General features: G+C 33.8%; 1 long non-coding RNA gene across 1 annotated transcript; it reads right to left on the bottom strand.

The window, feature by feature from the left end:
* Nucleotides 1–4,342: 4,342 nt before the first annotated feature.
* LOC132743359 (uncharacterized) lies at nt 4,343–5,863 on the bottom strand. Its single transcript, XR_009627564.1, has 2 exons — nt 5,116–5,863; nt 4,343–4,887 (listed from the first exon to the last, which is right to left on the bottom strand). It is a non-coding gene; the product is annotated as an uncharacterized LOC132743359 (long non-coding RNA).
* Between the last annotated feature and the right edge of the window lie 13,912 nt (nt 5,864–19,775).

Here is a 19,775-nt window from a genome sequence, read left to right as displayed (position 1 = left end):
ACGAATATATCATCAGTTATATCGGAAGATGGTGATGAAACTTTCCTTCTTTTTTATCATTTCCATCATATGTAACACCCCACTTACACAGAGCCATTGGTGATTAATCGGTAGTTTTTTTTAGCAAAATTATGGAGTGAACCGATGACAACATATTTAACACCGATATCACCTATTGTTATCAACTGCTATTGGGGAAAGATAAGTTTTATTGGTAAAAATTACCGATTGGGATTTTTAAACATGTTTAAAATTCTCGATCGGAAAAAATATTTTACAAGTAACCGACAGCAACCTATATCACGAGATATGCAAGTTCTTAATCATCGATATCGCCGATCGAACAAAGATAACCAAATATGAATCACCGGCCATATCTGACGGAAAGTGTTTAACCACTGATGACTAGCTAACAAACACCGATTAATCAGCGTTAAGCCCGATTTAGCTCCGATTTACAAACGATAAAAGCCGATAGTATTTCAGCATGTTTATCACCGATCCAACCCCGTTTTAGTTTGCTTTCTGTCACTGATGGCCGTTTACACAGAAAACCAGAAATAAAATCACGCATGACAACCGATCATAACAGCGTGTAAATTTAAAAATAAATGACCGATTGGGGACAGTCTGTGTAACTGGCCCTTATAACAACCCAGTTTCACAAAACCAACGGTTATTGATCAGCAAATACGGGGTGAACCGATGACAACATATTTAACACCGATATCACCTATTCCACCTTTCAACGATAAGTTGTGATTTTTAAACATGTTTAAAATTCGCGATCGGTGTAATTTCTATAACAACCGATTGACAGCCTTCTACAACCGATTCCACCGATTGGACAGCGATAAGCAATCGACCATGGAACACTTACTACTGATGGAAGAAAGATGATAATTAAAATGTGGGTTTTCGTCGGTTTTGATTGGTGGTTCATAGGGATTGTATCTGTTATAAATCGACTGCTGTCTGGTTTGAATTTGTAAGTGGCCAGTCGGTTTACATAATAATTCGCCGGCTGTTTTTTGTATTGTATTTTTAATCCCCTTTCGCATAGCGGAAAGGGGAGTATAGGAATGGCCTCCGTCTGTCACTTCATCCGTCTGTTCTTCTGTCTGTCCGTCTGTTCGTCTGTAACACTTTCGTGTCCGCTCCATAACTTTTTAACCGTTGAAATTTTTTTGAATAACTTGGCACAAGTAATTACCATAATGAGACAATGTGCATAGCGCAATAATTGGATTGCTACCCCCAAGGTCAAGGTCACACTTAAAGGTCAAATGTTAAAATGTCTTCATTTCATAATTATAGTCTACATTTCGTGTCCGCTCCATAACTTTTAACCTGCTGATTTTTATTTTTTAAATAACTTGGCACAAGTGATCACCATAATAAGACAAGGTGCAGAGCGCAATAATTAGGTAGCTACCGCCAAGGTCAAGGTCACACTTAAAGGTTAAATATTAAAAGAAGCTCCATAACTTTTTAACCGCTGAAATTTTTTTGAAATAACTTGTCACAACTGATCACCATTATAAGACGACGTGCAGAGCGCAATAATTGGCTTGCTACCCAAAAGGTCAAGGTCACACTTTAAGGAATAATGTTAAAAAGTCTACATTTCGTGTCCGCTCCATAACTTTTTAACCGCTGAAGTTTTTAAAAAATAACTTGGCACAATTGATCACCATTATAAGAACATGTGCAGAGCGCAATAATTGGGTTGCCACCCCCAAGGTCAAGGTCACACTTAAAGGTCAAATGTATAAAAGTCTACATTTCGTGTCCCCTCCATAACTTTTAAACCTCTGTTTTTTTTTAATAGCTTGGCACAAGTGATCACCATTATGAGACAATGTGCAGAGCGCAATAATTGGGTTGCTATCCCCAAGGTCAAGGTCACACTTAAAGGTCAAGTGTTAAAAGGTATACAATTTGTGTCCGCTCCATAACTTTTGGACCACTGAAAAGTTTTTTTAAATAACTTGGCACGAGTGATCACCATTATGAGACGAGGTGCAGAGCGCAACAATTGAATTGCTACATCCAAGGTCAAGGTCACACTTATAGGTCAAATGGTAGAAAGTCTACATTTCCTGTCTGTTCATAAAATTTAAACCACTGCAATGTTTTTAAGATAACTTGGCAGAAATGATCACCATTATAACACCATTGGCAGAGCACAATGATCAAGTCACGACCCTGAAGGTCAAGGTCACACTCAAAGGTCCAATGTAAAAAAATCTATTTTTCATGTCCGCTCTATAACTTTTTGACAATTTAAAGGTTTTAAAATTACTTGGCACAAATGATCATCAACATGACACAATCTGAGGATTCAACATCCAGGTTCCTACCCCCAAGGTCAAGGTTATATGTTCTCCATAACTTTTTCTACTTTATGGAACATTTTAAATAACATGGCACAAATAATCACAATCATGAGACTTTGCGCTTATGGCATAAGCATCAAGGTTATGGCTGGTAAAAGGTCAAGAAATACATATTCATGTTCACTGAGGAAGGGGATTTAGCTGTCCTTCAGACTGCCTTGTACAAAATTGAAATGACATTTATATTTACTTTAATCCAACTGAAATTAAATCTTAAAGAATATTACATGACAAAAGTATAGAATTTACCAAAAATAAGTACAAAACATATTAAAACAAAACCAACAACATGAAAACAATCATAGACTCAATGATGTTGAAAATATAAATAAGAAAAAAAAAACATGGACCTAAGTGGTCTCGATCTTACAACACGTAGCAAATGTAAAATTTACAAACCCCTGTTTTATCCTTTTGCTCTATAACGTTCAGCATAATTATTTCACAGACACAATTCAAAATTAAACGCTAACATTTGGATATTTATGTGGCTTCAAGAACAATAAGTGATTGTACTTTTTTTCGATGTTATTTATTCAGTAAGCTTTTATGTGCACGTGTCTATTTATCTTTATGTTGCCAAATGAACAATAGAGAGGACAATGCAGTAGGCACATAAGTATTACCGGAAATCTCTCGAAAATTAAAATATTGCGTTCTTATAGTTACACATGTAGTGTGCAATTGACAGGTTTAATAAAAATCAAACAAAACGTTAATTATATTTGTTTGTTTGACTGTAAATAATATTGCACAAAGTCCGTCCACAAAACTAGATCCCGCGATAACTTAAAAAGTACTGAAAATATTTTTATGAAACTTAATATATGAATAGATGACAGTATTGGAGATTATGCACGTCTTATTTTTTTTTCTTATGTTGAAAATTCTGGTTGCTATGGCACCAAATAGACTGAAAATATCGCAAATTAAACACATAAACTGGATCCAGTTATACCGTAAAAAGTACTGAAATATTTTTATGAAACTTGAAATATGGTTAGATGGCAGTCTTGAGATTATGCACATTTTTTCTTTACTTCCTATATTGAAAATTCTGGTTGCTATGGCAACAAATAGACAGAATTTTAAGATTTCTGATTCCAGTTTTTACGCTTTTTCACTATAACTTCTTTATTTCTTAAGGTATTTACTTCAAACTTTAAATATTAGTTTCTGGTCAACAACCACATCATATGTGACATGGTTTACAACTCTAGCACAAAAAATATCAGAATTACCTCCCTTGAACTTAGAATTCTCATGAAAAAAATGTTGTTTTTTTTAATAACTTCTTTATTTCTTAATGAATCTGCTTCAAATTTGATATGTATGTTTCTTATTATCACTCAACATATGTGAGAAGGTTCAATACTCTAGAGCAAGACTATTTTTTAGAATTATGCCTCCTCTCTACCCCCCCCCCCCCCCCCCCCTTTGAACTTTTTCGAGGAATTGGTATATTTTTACTCCCAATTTCTTCATTCATTTCAGGATTTACTTCAAACTCCCACATCATAATGATATGAAAAGGTTTATAAATCTAGAATCCATATTCCAGAATTATCTCCTCCTTAAAATTTGAATTGTTCTTATTTATTCTTTAACTTTCATATTTCTTCATATTTACCTCAAATTCAAAATAAACATTCATTATCAACACTTACAATATATTTATTTTAATTTTCATCTTTGTAACTATACATTTTAATTGTATATTTGAAAATTGTTATTTTTTTACTTTTTTTCTTTGTGACTATAAATGGTATCATCATGTATGACAATGTTCATAAATCTAGCATCTTTATTTCATGAGTTATCTCCTCTGTTATATTTAGGTAAAAAAAAACTTTAGAGTCTCCTTCAGTCTGTTTGTCTGTCTTTCTGGCTAACCGTATATAATCATATACAAAGAAAAACAGTATGTGTACAATAAGTGAAAATATTGCATAAACATTTGTTTACTATTTGTGGTTTGCACAGATCAACAAGATCAATGGTAAGTCAATGTTAAATAACGTTATTAACGTAAACATGATGCTATTTAAGCGTCACGGTGACATGTTTTCCAGTAAATTGAAATAAGATAAAGTAACTCTTTTTCGACAAAATAAAATAAGCCGCGTCACGACAAAACCAACGTAATGCGTTTGCGACCTGCATGGATCCAGACCAGCCTGCGCATCCGCGCAGTCTGATCAGGATCCATGTTGTTCGCTTACAAACCCTATAACAAGTAGAGAAACTGATAGCGAACAGCATGGATCCTTCTCAGACTGCGCGGACGCGCAAGCTGGTCTGGATCCATGCTGGTCGCAAACCCATTATGTTGGCTTGTCGTGACGCGGCTCAAATGTGTTTTGTTTTTACACAAAGTTTATGCATGCATTGTAGTTGTGAAGACGATAACTGGTATCAGGATTGCTAGAAGAACAATCATCACAAAAATCACTATGGAAAATATCAGCATTGCCTTTGCACATGGAGCCTGCAATTATAAGAGAAATTTTGTAAGACATACATAACATTTTTGAACGAATTTCCTCATTCTAAACAAGGCCCTTCTAATATTCAAGCTTTAGTTCAGAAAAATGTCTATAATTCCTAAACAGTACGGTACATTTTGTTTAAATTTTTGCATGGAAAAATAAACAAGCCATCAACGGTATATATAAAGCTATAACAATATCGAACAATTAGGATGCATCTTACATACTGAATTATAGGGACGATCAGGCTGATAAACTGTTGTAGGCTGTGCCCCATAGACTGTCACGTTGGACCCTGGCTGGCCAAAAGTATTTGCCGTTGTATAATGAGTACCAGCATATCCGCCATGTGGGCCTGGTACAAATCCCACACCAGCAGTCGGATGAACAATCGTATTATGTCCGTGACTATAACCAAAATTGTTATGGCTACCATCTGCACTGAAAACATTTCCACTGTGGTCTATCCCTCCACTCGACGTAAATCCGCCTCCGCCACAAAAGTCTCCACCTCCAGAAGAAAATCCACCGCCTCCAGAAGAAAAATCCACCGCCTCCGCCACCGAAGTCTCCGCCTCCAGAAGAAAATCCTCCGCCTCCCCCGCCTCCGAAATCGCATCCTCCACCTCCTCCTCCTCCTCCTCCCCCCATTCCGCCTCCTCCAGAATCACACCCACCTATGATGGTTAGAGAAAATTAGTTTTTGATTAAATGCTAAATTTCATTCTAAAAATGAGGTAAACTTGCTAAATAAATACGAAACAAACGATGAACTAACATTAAACGCGAGCTGTGCTGTAAAAAACAAAATAGGCTATCTTGTTTACATTTTGAAGTATTTTGGATAATTTGAGTCCAAAACATTAATTTATAACATTTGTGTAAATAGATCTTAGCTATGTACATGTATACATAGATAAGAGTTCACTAAACTGGGTTGTTATATTTTTGCATGAAATATCTTATAGTAGCAGTGGTATTTAGTACGGAATGCCGTTAGGGCCATTGCCTATGAATGTGTTGATCTGAAACGCGATAGTCGATAGTACGATGATGAAAACGCGAAATCACGAAACTACGATGGTAAAAATGCGAAAGCACGATGATGAAAACGCGACAATACGATGATGAAAACGCGACAGTACGATACTACGATGATGAAAGCGCGATAAACTATCGTGTTTTCACCATTGTACTGTCGCGTTTTCACCATCGTAGTTTCGTGATTTCGCGTTTTCATCATCGTACTGTCGTGTTTTCATCATCGTAGTATCGCGTTTTCACCATCGTACTATCGCGTTTTCACCATCGTACTATCGCGTTTTCATCATCGTACTGTCGTGTTTTCATCATCGTACTATCTCGTTTTCACCATCGTACTGTCGTGATTTCAACATCGTACTATCGCGTTTTCATCATCGTACTATCGCGTTTTCACCATCGTAGTTTCGTGATTTCGTGTTTTCACCATCGTACTATCGACTATCGCGTTTCAGATTTACATATTCATAGGCGATGGCCCTAACGGCATTCCGGAATGCCGTTAGAGCCATCGCCTATGAATGGTTTGATCTGAAACGCGATACTCGACAGTGCGATGATTAAAACGCGAAATCACGAAACTACGATGGTGAAAACGCGACAGTGCGATGGTGAAAACACGATAGTTTATCGCGTTTTCATCATCGGTGTATCGTACTGTCGCGTTTTCATCATCGTACTATCGCGTTTTCATCATCGTGCTTTCGCGTTTTCACCATCGTAGTTTCGTGATTTCGCGTTTTCACCATCGTACTATCGACTATCGCGTTTTAGATCAACACATTCATAGGCGATGGCCCTAACGGCATTCCGTACCTAACGGCATTCCGTACTTACCCCACCCTCTTCTTATTTTATGTAAAATAACAAGTACCTGTCTCAATAAACCAAAAAAAGAACCTCTTCATAGACATTTGTCATTGGTTTTATTTGTAGTTATTAAAAAACTATGATTTGCTAGGTAAAAATGTATACATTTGAAACCGGTGTGACCAGGCAGAATTACATGTATCCAGGAAAAAACGTAATCAATTGATGCAATGTAACAAATGACGTACTTTTGCTGTATACCTTTGGATAAATATACTCAAAACAGAATTCCTCAGGATGATATTTTTACTGTCATTTTATAGAAGTTAAGTGAGTATCAGAAAAATTTCAGTCCTCGGATAAATACTATTTCCCGAGACTTAATATTATTCTTAATTTGTTTGCCTTAAAAAACAAAGTGTATAGCATTCTCTCATTCATTATTTGAATAGCGAAGGTACAAGGTTGAAATTTCTATATTGATTTTATCCTCAATATTATTGGAAATATGCATTGTTAAGACTTATTTTCTACAGGTAAAAATAATTTTTTATTGTAATATTTTCTGTAAAGCATTTTAATTATCTGCTGCGAAGAACCTAACTTTTCTTTAAATGGCGTCGATATTTGATCTACCACTTCAATGCCATTTTTCATACCTACAACACGCATTTGCTAATTGCTCACAACCGTGACTGCTTTTTGCTGCTTCATTGTAGGTTGTTTTGTTGTTGTTGTTTTTTGCGATAAGTTGCTTTTGTTATAACAGATTATTGAGAGACTGGTCATTTTGGGCGGAAAATAACAATATACTAACTCTGATTTGCTGTTGCGTAGTACACATAGAGTTCTCAAATTGTAACAAATAATCACCAATGAGTCGAAGATTTTTCATATGTAGGGCCATTATATGATAATAAAATTTTAGTGAGAATAAGTATTGTTGAAAATATTACCATATGCATGTATTACTACGCCCAAAGTCACTCTGCATAATTCCGTGAACAATCGTGTTTTCGCAATTACATGATGATTCACCCGATCCTGTTTTGTTAGCTGCTACTAGCACAATTTTATTAGACTTATTAGGCTGCTACTAGCGCTAACAAAAGACAATGTTACTTACAGAAGTAAAGTTTACATGACGAACTAATAAAAACAAGTAAAATGGTTTCCTGCGGGGATCATTTTAAATGATATAAAGATATTTCATTTAACTATTTTCAACATTGTTTGGGGATAAATAAACGTTTGTATCAGGAATATAGTTGACAATAATCGATCAATATAGAAGAAAGTCTTTGGAAACTGTGGACCGTTAAAGACCTGAGACCGGAGAAGGTCGAACATAAAACAATTATTTCTTTTTAAGAAAATGATAAAATACCATTTTCTGAATAATTCCGAGCAAAAAAAGTAAAGTAAACACACAAGTTTACGCAGAAAATATCTCTATTTAATATGGCAGATCGATGCCACTACGAATATTTTAATTTTGTAGATTTTCAGTATAAACAATTTATTGTTAATAAAATTTGAGATAGATATTAAAGAAACATTGATAATTTTCAAACACATCATTCAAGTTTTTCCACCTATAACTGTAAAATAATTATATAAAATTAGAAATATCACGTACTAGTTTTTTGTTGTTAATTAGGTGTAATTCGGACTAATTTCCTAGAGGTAAATCCGTAACGTACTGGCAAACGGTATTTAGCTAGGTTTTCGAAAAGGTCAATTAACCAATCATGTACGATTTACAGATCACATGCTTCTCCATGTACCGAAAACAGGTCACGTGCTCCTCCATGCCTCAAAAGTTAAACGCGTACCAAGGCGTAACAAGAAAAGCATTGATGCAAAGCATCAAAGGGCGTCCAAGCAAGAAATAAGAAAGTGAAGATGAACTAGTAGACATATGATGTCAAGATATTCTTATAAACTTTTCAATGGTTAATTGGTTTTTACCAAAATGAACGGACGGAAGACATTGTTCATTATGAACTTTGATTGGCAACGGATATACATGTATACAATCATTTATCATCCATACCCATGTGTAACGCATGATCAACACCGCACTTGTGACATTGTCCCTTATTATGTATTCCGCTAATTAGCGAAGACCCCTGCTTAAGGTATCTGTTTCACACTTTAGTAAAAATATGACACTGGTTATATTACCATGTCATGTTGAGCATTATTGTTTTATTATCAATAATTGTAAAATATCTATTTTTAATAACAAAAAATTAATACAGATTTTATGAATATGTTTTCCTCTCTCTTTATGTGTTTTTTATGCTGCTATTTTAATACTGAGTTTTTTTACGTTTACTATTCTTGTTTTTATTAAAATTGATACAAATAAATTTTAGAATTCAAATGTTCATATTGACCGACGATCATAAGTCAAAACGTTTACTGGAAAAAGTCAGTAAATTATGGTTAATCTTTCCCAATATATAATATTATTTATTCTGTAAACCATGTACATTTGTATTTTCTCTCTTGTACTCATATTATCGATAGCTCTAATAGTGCGATGCGTTTACACGTAACAGCACTCCGTGTAAATGATATCTGAGTTGTGTTACTTTGAATAATTCACCGGCATCTTCTAAACACGAATAACAAATTACAAATTGAAGGTTTCAAAGTTATGGTCATATTAACCAAAAAATTGACCTTTTTCAAATTTTGTACTATTTATTTGTTTAGTATCTCGTGATCAGATGAATGAAGACATGCTATTGTTGTTGTTGCTTTTTTTTTTTTTCGAATTGTATGTTTTGATATAATATATAATCAATATATTGAGAGTGATCTATGTTCTATTAATGTATTGTTAAACCAACTAAGTGACAAAACATTCATTTTGGAAAAAGCTTATTTATCTGTAAAATATTTGTTCTGTTCTGTTAACGATATCAGAACATCTACTCCCAAAAGCGGGAGGAGTCGGACAATAAAAACGATGTGATATTTTCGCGAGTCACTAGTATCACCGGTCAAAAATAGACCGGGAGACCGAGATTACCGATAGTCGAGTTACATCCCTCTACTAAATAGTGATTTTCGGGCCATATTAGGTCATTCAATCATCATTACTTATTTTAAATACCAATTATAACCATGTTGTACTACAAATGATAAATTAAAAAAACCGAAGAGACGAAAAGGTTATCTGCATTTGAAAATGAAAAGGTTATTGCATTGAAATGTTTGCTTGCGAATCTCAGTTCGCTATTCATGTGTAATTATCGCGGAATTTAACGCTTATATCAAGCACTACTACCGATCGCGAATGATCGGACTCTATCTATGGACTTAAGGCTCGAAGTTGCTTCGCTTTCACAAAATCTTGGATTTCGTTCATAAAGGGGCGCGCCTTCGGCGCGGCGCCAACAAGTAATGGTATTCCTTGGGGGAACGTTTTTGTGGATATAATATATTTCATTTAACTATTTCAATGGGGGGTTGGGGGGCGGGATATAACGGTTTGTTATCAGGATATAGTATGACGGTCGATATATAGAAGAAGGTCTTTGGGAATTGGTGACGTTGGATGACCGGGAGGTCGAAACTAACAATTATTTCTTTTTTAAGAAAGTAATTAATAGGCTCCATCTTTATTGAATATTTCCGAGCAAAAAAAAAGTAAAACCAAGTTTTTTCGCAGAAAATATTTATTTTTATGGCAGATGCAGTACGATATTTTAATTTGTTAGATTTCTGGTTTAACATCTTGTTTGTACATTTTGGATAATATTAAGAACAGTTGATATTTTCAACAATCATTTAGTTTTTTCCACCTAACGGGTAGAAAATTTATAGAAAATTTAAATCTACGTAATAGTTTTTTGTTCTTAATTTAGGTGTCTTATTCCCTAGAGGTTTATCCGTAACCGTCGGCAACGGTATGTTAGCCAGGTTTTCGAAAAGGACAATTTAACCAATCATGTACGGTTTACAGAATCACATTGCTCCTCCATGTATCGGAAAACAGGTCATGTGGCTCCTTCCATGCCTCAAAAGTTAAAGCGCGGGGTCTCCTGACGAGACGAGTAGTGCCGAGACATAGATATATAGAAGCCATGTTTAATGCAGTAGCCATGCAAAGTAGCTAGTCCATAGCGAAGAAATGCAGCAGGTTGTAACAGAGTGTAACTAGATATCGATGGTAAGTATGACAAGGATAGCAATTTTCTCTATAATCTTTTCAATGGTAATTGGTTTTTCCAGAATTGTTATATCACTAATGAATGAACGGACGGAAAAGACATTGTTCATTATGAACTTTGTTTGGCATGCTAGAGAATTTAGAAGAATTATTGTTATTCTTATGATCGTGTATTATTAATAGCAACGGATATTACATGTATACAATCATCTATAATCCATATGTTGTAACGCATGATCAACACCACATTTGTGTATAATTATTATGTTAATCGCTATTAGAGAAGAAACCCCTCTTAAGATATCTGTTCACACTTAGTAACAATATAACATTGGTTATATTACCATGTTGATCATGATGAGCATAATTGTTTATTATACAATAATTGTAATATCTATTTAAATAAAAAAAGTTAAAGAATTTATGAATATTGTTTTTCTTTTCTTTTTTTGTGTTTTTATGTGCTATTTTAATACTACTCTTTTTTTTATTTAAAGTTGTAAAATAAATTTTAGAATTAATTGTATGATTGACCACGATTATAAGTTCAAAACTTAACTGAGAAAAAGTCAGTAAATTGATGGTTAAGTTCTTTTATATATAAAGATTGCTTATTTACTTAAACCATGTACAAAGTACATTTTACTTTTCTTTATTCATTTTTAAAATTATCAATCAATTGAAATAATTCAAAAAATCTAATTTGTAACTTTAATGTAATACCTCGACATCTTTCGTTCATAAACACGAATAGCAAAGGGAATTAAATAAATGTTTGAAGTTATAGTCATATAAAATACCATAAAATGTACCTTTTTTCTCCAATTAATGTACATATTTATTGTTTTATGTCATAATAGATAAAATGAACCGTGTTATTTGTTAATTGTTGTTGATTGGTTTTTTTTTCGAATTGTATGTTTTATGTATAATATAATCAATAAATTTGAGAGTTGATTTGTTTTTATTAATCATTGTAACCAAAACTGAGTGACATTTATTTTGGAAAAAGCTGTATTTATCTGTAAAATATTTGTTCTGTTCTGTAACGATATCAAACATCTACTCCAACCCCGGTAGAGACCGGACAATAAACGTGTGATAAATCACTAGTAAATCCTGGTCAAAATTAGACGAGAGACCGGGGATACGATAGGAGTACATCCCTCTATAAATAGATTTTTCGGAATGTTTTAGGTCATCCACTCATCATTCTATTTACAGCTTTCGGATACATGACAAAAACAATAAATACCATAATAATAACAACTGTGTACTACAAATGATAAAATAAAAAAACGCCGAAGAGCGCTAATTATTGACGGAAAAAGGTTATTTTCATTTTGAAAATGTTGAGAATTCTCCCAGTTCGCTATTCATTGTACATAATCGCGACATTTCATTTTAATTAATAATCAAGCACCCTCATACCGCTCGGAATGATCGGCTTTTATCATGACCGACTAAAAGGCTCGAGAAGTTGCTGTCGCCCTTTCACAAAATCTGATTTCATTCCATAAAGGGCGCCGCGCTTCGGCACGGACGCCAATAATATTTGAGCAGCGTCACGACAAAACCAACGTAATGCGTTTGCGACCAGCATGGATCCAGACCAGCCTGCGTCTCCGCGCAGTCTGATTAGGATCCATGCTGTTCGCTTACAAACCCTATTACAAGTAGAGAAAATGATAGCGAACAGCATGGATCCTGATCAGACTGCGCGGACATAAACGCATTATGTTGGTTTTGTCATGACGCGGCTCATTTGTGTAACATTATTTGAGGTTTATGTATTCAATCTTATGTGTCGAAAATGACAGTCACCAGTAGTCGTAAGACTGTTCATTTGTCTACTTTGTGATTTTTTCCTCAATAATTTAACATCAGCATTTCAAAATGTGTACAAGGTATAAGTTAGAAATGTAATTTATGAATTCATACTTTCTGGGTAAATATTGTATACAAAATGAAAAATCCGTGATACAAAATTCAAACGAACAATAAAAGTAATATAATTTTGGTAATATTAACTAATGTGGTGGACTTTAAAATGTAGTGTTTAAATGAACACATGTGCATAATGTTTGATGCATTCTCTTATATCTATATTATACATGTACTAGGATGGTGTAATTTATTGAATGTTATATTTGTTTAAATGTTGCTAATAAACTAGAACAAGACATAAACAAAATAAAACATAATCATGAGAAAGAACAATAAGAGCCATGTATTGTTATGAGTAAACAATATGAAGTGAGAATAAAAGATTGTAAAGGTTTTAGCAAAGGTTCTATATTATGTATGTGTTTAAGGGTTGCAAGAAATTAAAACGGTTTGATGATTTAAAAGATCAATCTTGATCACAGGAAAGGCCCACTAACCACTGCTATAATTTACAATGAAATATTTTCCCATTGAAAGTTCTTTTCAATTATTCACATTTTAGCAAACAGATAACGTAATTGAGCCGCGTCACGACAAAACCAACATAATGGGTTTGCGGCCAGCATGGATCCAGACCAGCCTGCGCATCCGCGCAGTCTGGTCAGGATACATGCTGTTCGCTTACAAACCCTATAACAAATGGACAAACTGACAGCGGACAGCATGGATCCTGATCAGACTGCGCGGATGCGCAGACTGGTCTTGATCCATGCTGGTCGCAAACCCATTATGTTGGTTTTGTCGTGACGCGGCTCAATTTATGATTCCTGGCCCCGTGTTCACAAAGATTTAAGGATCAGGATCAAGATCAGGATCAAATTTAAAAACTCTAATATTCTTCATTTTCTATCCTCATAGATTAAATATCTAATATTAATTTGATAAAACTAGACTTGCAAAAGCAAGTTTATGAAATTTTAGAATAAATTTATTGTCATTTTTGCAAGATACGGGCATTTTACAGTTGATCCAAATATTGATCCTGATCCTTAAATTGATCCTTATTTTGATCTGAATATTTTTGTATTTGTTTTGATATTTGTTGATTTTATCCCAAAATAGTTTGGTTTCTTTGCAAATCAGCAATTTTTTTACATTTTGAATATCTACCATTTAATTCTAGGAGAGCATGATTTATTTTAGTAACATAAAACAATGAAAATAAAATCAGGATCACTTGATCCTGATCCTGATCTTTTGTTAGTGAACACGGGGCCAGGACATCAAATACTACCATGACGTGCAAAACAAGGCGGCTGTAAGTGTTACTTGTGCTAAAACACTTAATGAGCCATGTACGCGAACTTTGGTATGTGTTTTGTATAATAAAGATACATTTTATTAAATGGTTACATATATACTCGTAGAGCACAAGTCTTTGAAATTCTTTACATAATGCTCATATATGAAACTATATCTTGCTTTCTGAAATTAAACATCGTGTAACTTTCCTTTGGCATATTTAAATCATGATAATTTAAAGCTGCACGCCTCCAGATGAGCAAAATATTTCAAGAAAATCAATGTTGAGAAAAATACACTAAACTTTTAAAAAAAGGTAAAACATTCAAGTTCCAAGTTATATTTTACATGTTATGTGCGGTTTAAGACTGATTTGACAGTTTTTATCACCATAATTCTTCTGCGTTACTAACGCAGTAAGGGCTGTTTTTACACATGTTGACCACTTTTTGTCATTTTTCATGGACTGTAAGTGCCGACTGCAATATGTATATTACTTTATTTGATTACCTTACAATAGTTTACTTTTAAATACATTTTCAAAAATTTCATGAAAATTAACATGAATCTGGAGGCGTGCTGCTTTAAAGGCGGCTCGTGTAAAGTCATGTGAAATTAGGTTGCAAGAACCGGCATTTAAAAACATTGACATGCAAAATACATTGTATTAATAGCATTTATAAAATGGACTCCACTGATTTATTTTTTTACATGATTTAATTGGATATTATTTATCGAGATTAATGTTCCTTTTGATGCAGGCCTAGGCCAATAGGTGGCTTTCAAAATTTCATAGCATTCGCTCACTCAATTTTTCCAGAATTATTATTTTAATCATTAGAAAAATGTATTAGATCTTAAGAAAAGTAAAAAAAAAATCAATATTTAATTAATTATTTACATGTTATGTGCGATTAATGACTGATTTTGCAGTATCATTCATTATAAAATTATACTGCGTTACTAACGCAGTAAGAGGCATTTATGTATATTTTACCTCTTTTTGGTTATTTACCGGATTGTATAAGTGCCGTTTGGCAATGTGTAAATTACTTTCTTTTGTTTCAATTCCTGTTATTTTACTTATAAATATCATTCAAAAAAATTTCCATGAAAATTAGCATGAATCTGGAGGCATGCTGCTTTTAAGGAAAAAAATTAACACAATAAATGGGGTCTCCCTGTATGTCCCATGTATTTAACATGTTTATAATCAGTCAATAGTTTGTTGCGATACCAGACTGGCAGTAGAAGAAACTGTTATAAACCATACAATGTTTGCACTAACGTATAGTAATAAAAAATGAGAACAAAGATCAGCAAGGAAAGACCTATAGTACGAAGTCACGTGTCAAATAATCTCTTTCGATCAATCAATCATATTTATTGGGTAGATATATAACGACAACTCGTCTAGAGGACTGAACTACCAGCGAATGTTTTTCAGACCTATTCTTTATCAACCTTTCTCCATATTGATATCATGAACACATTATTAACATTGAAATACAAGAGCATCAAAAAGGAAAAAATAGATAAAACATTAACTTGCTAAATAGCAAAATATTTTTAAAATACATGTAGTTGTTTAGTACATTATGAGTTATTGTGGAAGGTTGCATATTATAAAGGAGGAAAGTCTGATTATTTTTATTATCTTAAATTTTATGTTTCTCCGGAATCGGGGAAAGATTTTACAAATGAGCCGCGTCACGACAAAACCAACATAATGGGTTTGCGACCAGCATGGATCCAGACCAGCCTGCGCATCCGCGCAGTCTGATCAGAATCCATGCTGTTCGCTTACAAACCCTATAACAATTTAAGAAAAATTGGGCCAACGCATGGACCCTAAATCGGGATTTGCACGGATCCCAGGTTTGGTTGGATCCTTTCCCTAGTCAAAAACCCGCTTTTATTTTGGTTTTGCCCGTTGGCCCGCGGGCCTCAAATTGTTTATTGGGTTTACTCGTAATCTCGGAACAAGATTTTCGTTTGGGGGCCTTTTTTTTTCCCCCCAAGGGGGAAAAAATTTTTAAGATACAATTCGGGTTTTGCATGTTAGGAATTAAATATTTTTGGGGGAACATTTTTTACTTTTTTTATTAATAACTTGACATTAATTCAAACTTTAAATATAATGAACTGGGCCCACATGTAAAAAAGGAAAATTTTAAAAAAAGGGAAAACAATTTTAAAATTATTTTGGGCAAAAAACACAGTGGGAGTTTTTGGGTTTTCCCAATTTAGCCCTTTTTTTTTTTTTCCCAATACTTTTATTTTGCGGGAAAATTAAATCCCGTTTAAATGGGGTTTTGTAGGGAGCTTTGAGATTTTGGGTGGTTTTACATTTTTGTTTTCATAAACGGGACTAAAACCCGAGTCTGTAAATTTTTCAAATAATTTTGTTGTTTTTTTATTACTGCCGGGGGAGGGTTTCCCCCCTTTCCCAGTTTTTTTAGACCCCAAATGACAAAGGGTTAGTATATGGAGAAGATACAAAAATTTTTTGTTTTAAATTGATTGTTTTTGTTCTTGGGTTGCGAATTTTTTTGGGGGAGACTTTTGGAAATCAAAACCGTGGGCGTCGCCTTAAACTGGGGGTTTTCTTTTGAAGATAGACTGTCTGTTTTTACACGATGCAGATGTTATGTTCGCTTCTACACCCCGAAATTTAAACTTGGACACAAGAAAGCGTTTTTTCCCTTTAAAAATGCGGTAAAAAAAACTTTAAATTAATTCCAAAGAGAAACTTTTAAAGGGTTTGGGTTAAAACTAAAATTTTTTAAAAACGTTTTAAATTTTGGGTGACTACTTACATTTTTGTCACTGTCTCTAGCTTTGGACTTAATCAAGCAAAATTCTTTTTAAAATGAAAATGGTTCCCAATTTAGAATCTAATACAACCCGTTAAAGCTTTTTTTCATATGAGCCCGGTCTTTTTGTACCCCCCAAAATTTCCCATTGTTTAATTTAATTCAAATAGATTGTGCTTTTTTCTAAGGGTTAATCGCTATTGATTTGCCCAAGAAGATATGAAAAGGGAAATCAGAAAAAAGGGTCATTCTTTCCCAAGTGTGTTTCCCACAATATTCATTTTAAAAATAAAAGAAGCCCCCAAATATAAAAAAATTTAAAAAAAAAAGTACATTTTGTGTGTAATCAAACCCAACAAAGGTTTTGCATGTACAGCACTGGAAAATGCAAGCTACCCGAAACAAGTCGTATTTAAAATGCATCTATCTAAATGAACTGTAATGCATTACCCATTTTTCATTTAGGTTAGAAAATGAGAGCTTTTGCTATAATTGCAAAACATGGTAAATCCGTACCTTTTGAAACATTTTCATGTGTATTGTCCAGTGGTCTTCCCATGATAACTGATTGTATTTTTTAGTTTGAATGCCGACCATGATGGTGAATCATCTAATAACTGCAAACAGGAGGATATGTATATTATGGCGCCAAACACTACCCAGTTATCGCACGACGAAAAACATAAGATTAACCCTTGGAGGTTTTCCCCATGCTCTATACAGTCGTTCAAGAAATTTTTTCAGTCGTAATTTAATCTGTTCGACAGTTATTAATCAATTACTATAATTACACTTATATTCAAATGAAAATGGCTGAACTTGATTATCAGCTTTATTTATAGTTTTATACACCTTTTAAATTCCAAAAAGACATTAATTTATTGACATATTGAACAAGTACACCAAAACAGCATCTACTAGTCTGAATGATCGTTTTTTCTTTATTAAAATAACAACTCTAAAGAATGAAAGTTAAGTATTAACAATTGTTCTCTATAATTTATATGCAGTGTCTTTAATACGTAACTTATCGATATTATTGCTGTATCAGTTCTAAAAAGTTATATTTTGGGGGTGCGTGGGGTGGGGTTCGCTTTTGATTCTTCTGATTGAAACTTTTCGTTTTCCCAGGGGTGCGGGATCATGTTTTGGACAGTCACGGAGACTTTTTTTTGAAAAAAACGGAAAAGGGAAAAAATAAAAAAAAAATTTCCCGGGAAAGAACTTCATACTTTTTATAAACAATGAAAATTTTAAAAAAAAGGAGATTATTTTTTGGTGTTAGCCCCGGGTAAGTTTTTTGTTTAAAAAATTTTTACTGTGACACATTTTTTTTAAATTAAAAAAAATTTAAATGAAAATTTCTTTTTACGATCTTTAAAAAACCCAAATTTCCCAATTAAACGACAGCAAACTCTAAATTGCCTACTCCCCAAAAACTGGACAGCCTGCTGCTCATGTTTTAACTGCTAAGCTTTTTGGCGGGTCTAAGTCTATGTATGGATCAAATAGAAGTATTCCGAATGTACACACATGTGCGCCCGCCATTTTGTTGAAAAAATCTACTTGGAAAACAATTGTAAGTAAATTAAAAAGGATTATTTTATAATTAAGCCTAATAATTTGTAATTTCGAATTCATTGCAATGACTTGTGTACGTCCCACCATTGCACACTGCATTGATTATGTTATGAAATGGTTCCACGTGCCTCTTGCACAGGTGATTGATAAATTGTCAAATATAGGACTCATTTTAGGGTAAATCAACTTAATGATATGTATAGGATAGATCATGAGTACCAGTTGGATGTGAGATTTATCAACGAGCGAAGCGAGTTGATAAATCTCACATCCAACTGGTACGAGCGATCTATCTGACTTAGACCACAGATAGTTTTCTTAGATTAAATATGCGAAAACAACGTTTTTCTTCGACAATTTCATAGGGATATCCAAATATATCTTATTCAATCTATTTGGCCTTATTGTAGGCAAACAATTGCACGAGAAAATGGCAAAGTTCATGTTCTTTCATAAGTTACTGAATACGCTATCTTATGAATAATATATTTCACATTCCTAAATTAATTTCTATCAGACGAAAATTGGGAAGAATTTAACATTTCTGAATGTGATAACATTACAATTTCAACTTGAGCGTAAATCAACTCAGGATTTTTTGGTTCATGTTAATTTATTCCTCATTTAAACGATTTAATGACGTAACACCATACACAGCGCGCTTACCGACAGAAATCACGGGCGATGGCTGCTTATCAAGAAAGTTTGAGAAATGGGCAGGTAATTTTCATTAAGTTTTTCTTATTATTTAATCAACCCTAGGGAGCCGGATATTTGTTGGTTGTCCGGCTGAAGTTGAAAATATTTTACTTGACGTATAGATTCGTTTATTTACTGTATGCTTTATATACACCCTGCACTGGCTTTTTTTTTACCTCATTTATGAACTGAAAAAAAATTACAAACGTCCCTCTGAAGCCTTAAAGCATAACATTTCCTTAGTGTTTCAACAGCAGCCCAGTCACCGTTCCGAAATTCCACTCCTTTCCCCAAGAGTGTAATCCCCGCTCCCCAAACCAGTAAATGAATGTACATCTACAGTGTCTGCTATTAAGAGTGAGCCGGGCATAACTCGGGGTGTGATTATTGAAATCACAGTGCCTGAAATATTAGCACCATCGTCTTAAACAAAAGCGGTCGTAAAATTTAGATATAAAGGATATTCAAGTTTTTTGTATAAATACATGATTTATTTTCATCGAGTGGTATGAAAATAAATATTTCATGAGTGGCGGTAGCCACGAGTGAAATATGGTAATTTTCA

Source organism: Ruditapes philippinarum, unplaced genomic scaffold, assembly GCF_026571515.1.
Source record: "Ruditapes philippinarum isolate M1 unplaced genomic scaffold, ASM2657151v2 ctg8532_1_1_1_1, whole genome shotgun sequence".
NCBI classification, from domain to species: domain Eukaryota; kingdom Metazoa; phylum Mollusca; class Bivalvia; order Venerida; family Veneridae; genus Ruditapes; species Ruditapes philippinarum.
This window is presented reverse-complemented; position numbering and strand designations above follow the sequence as displayed.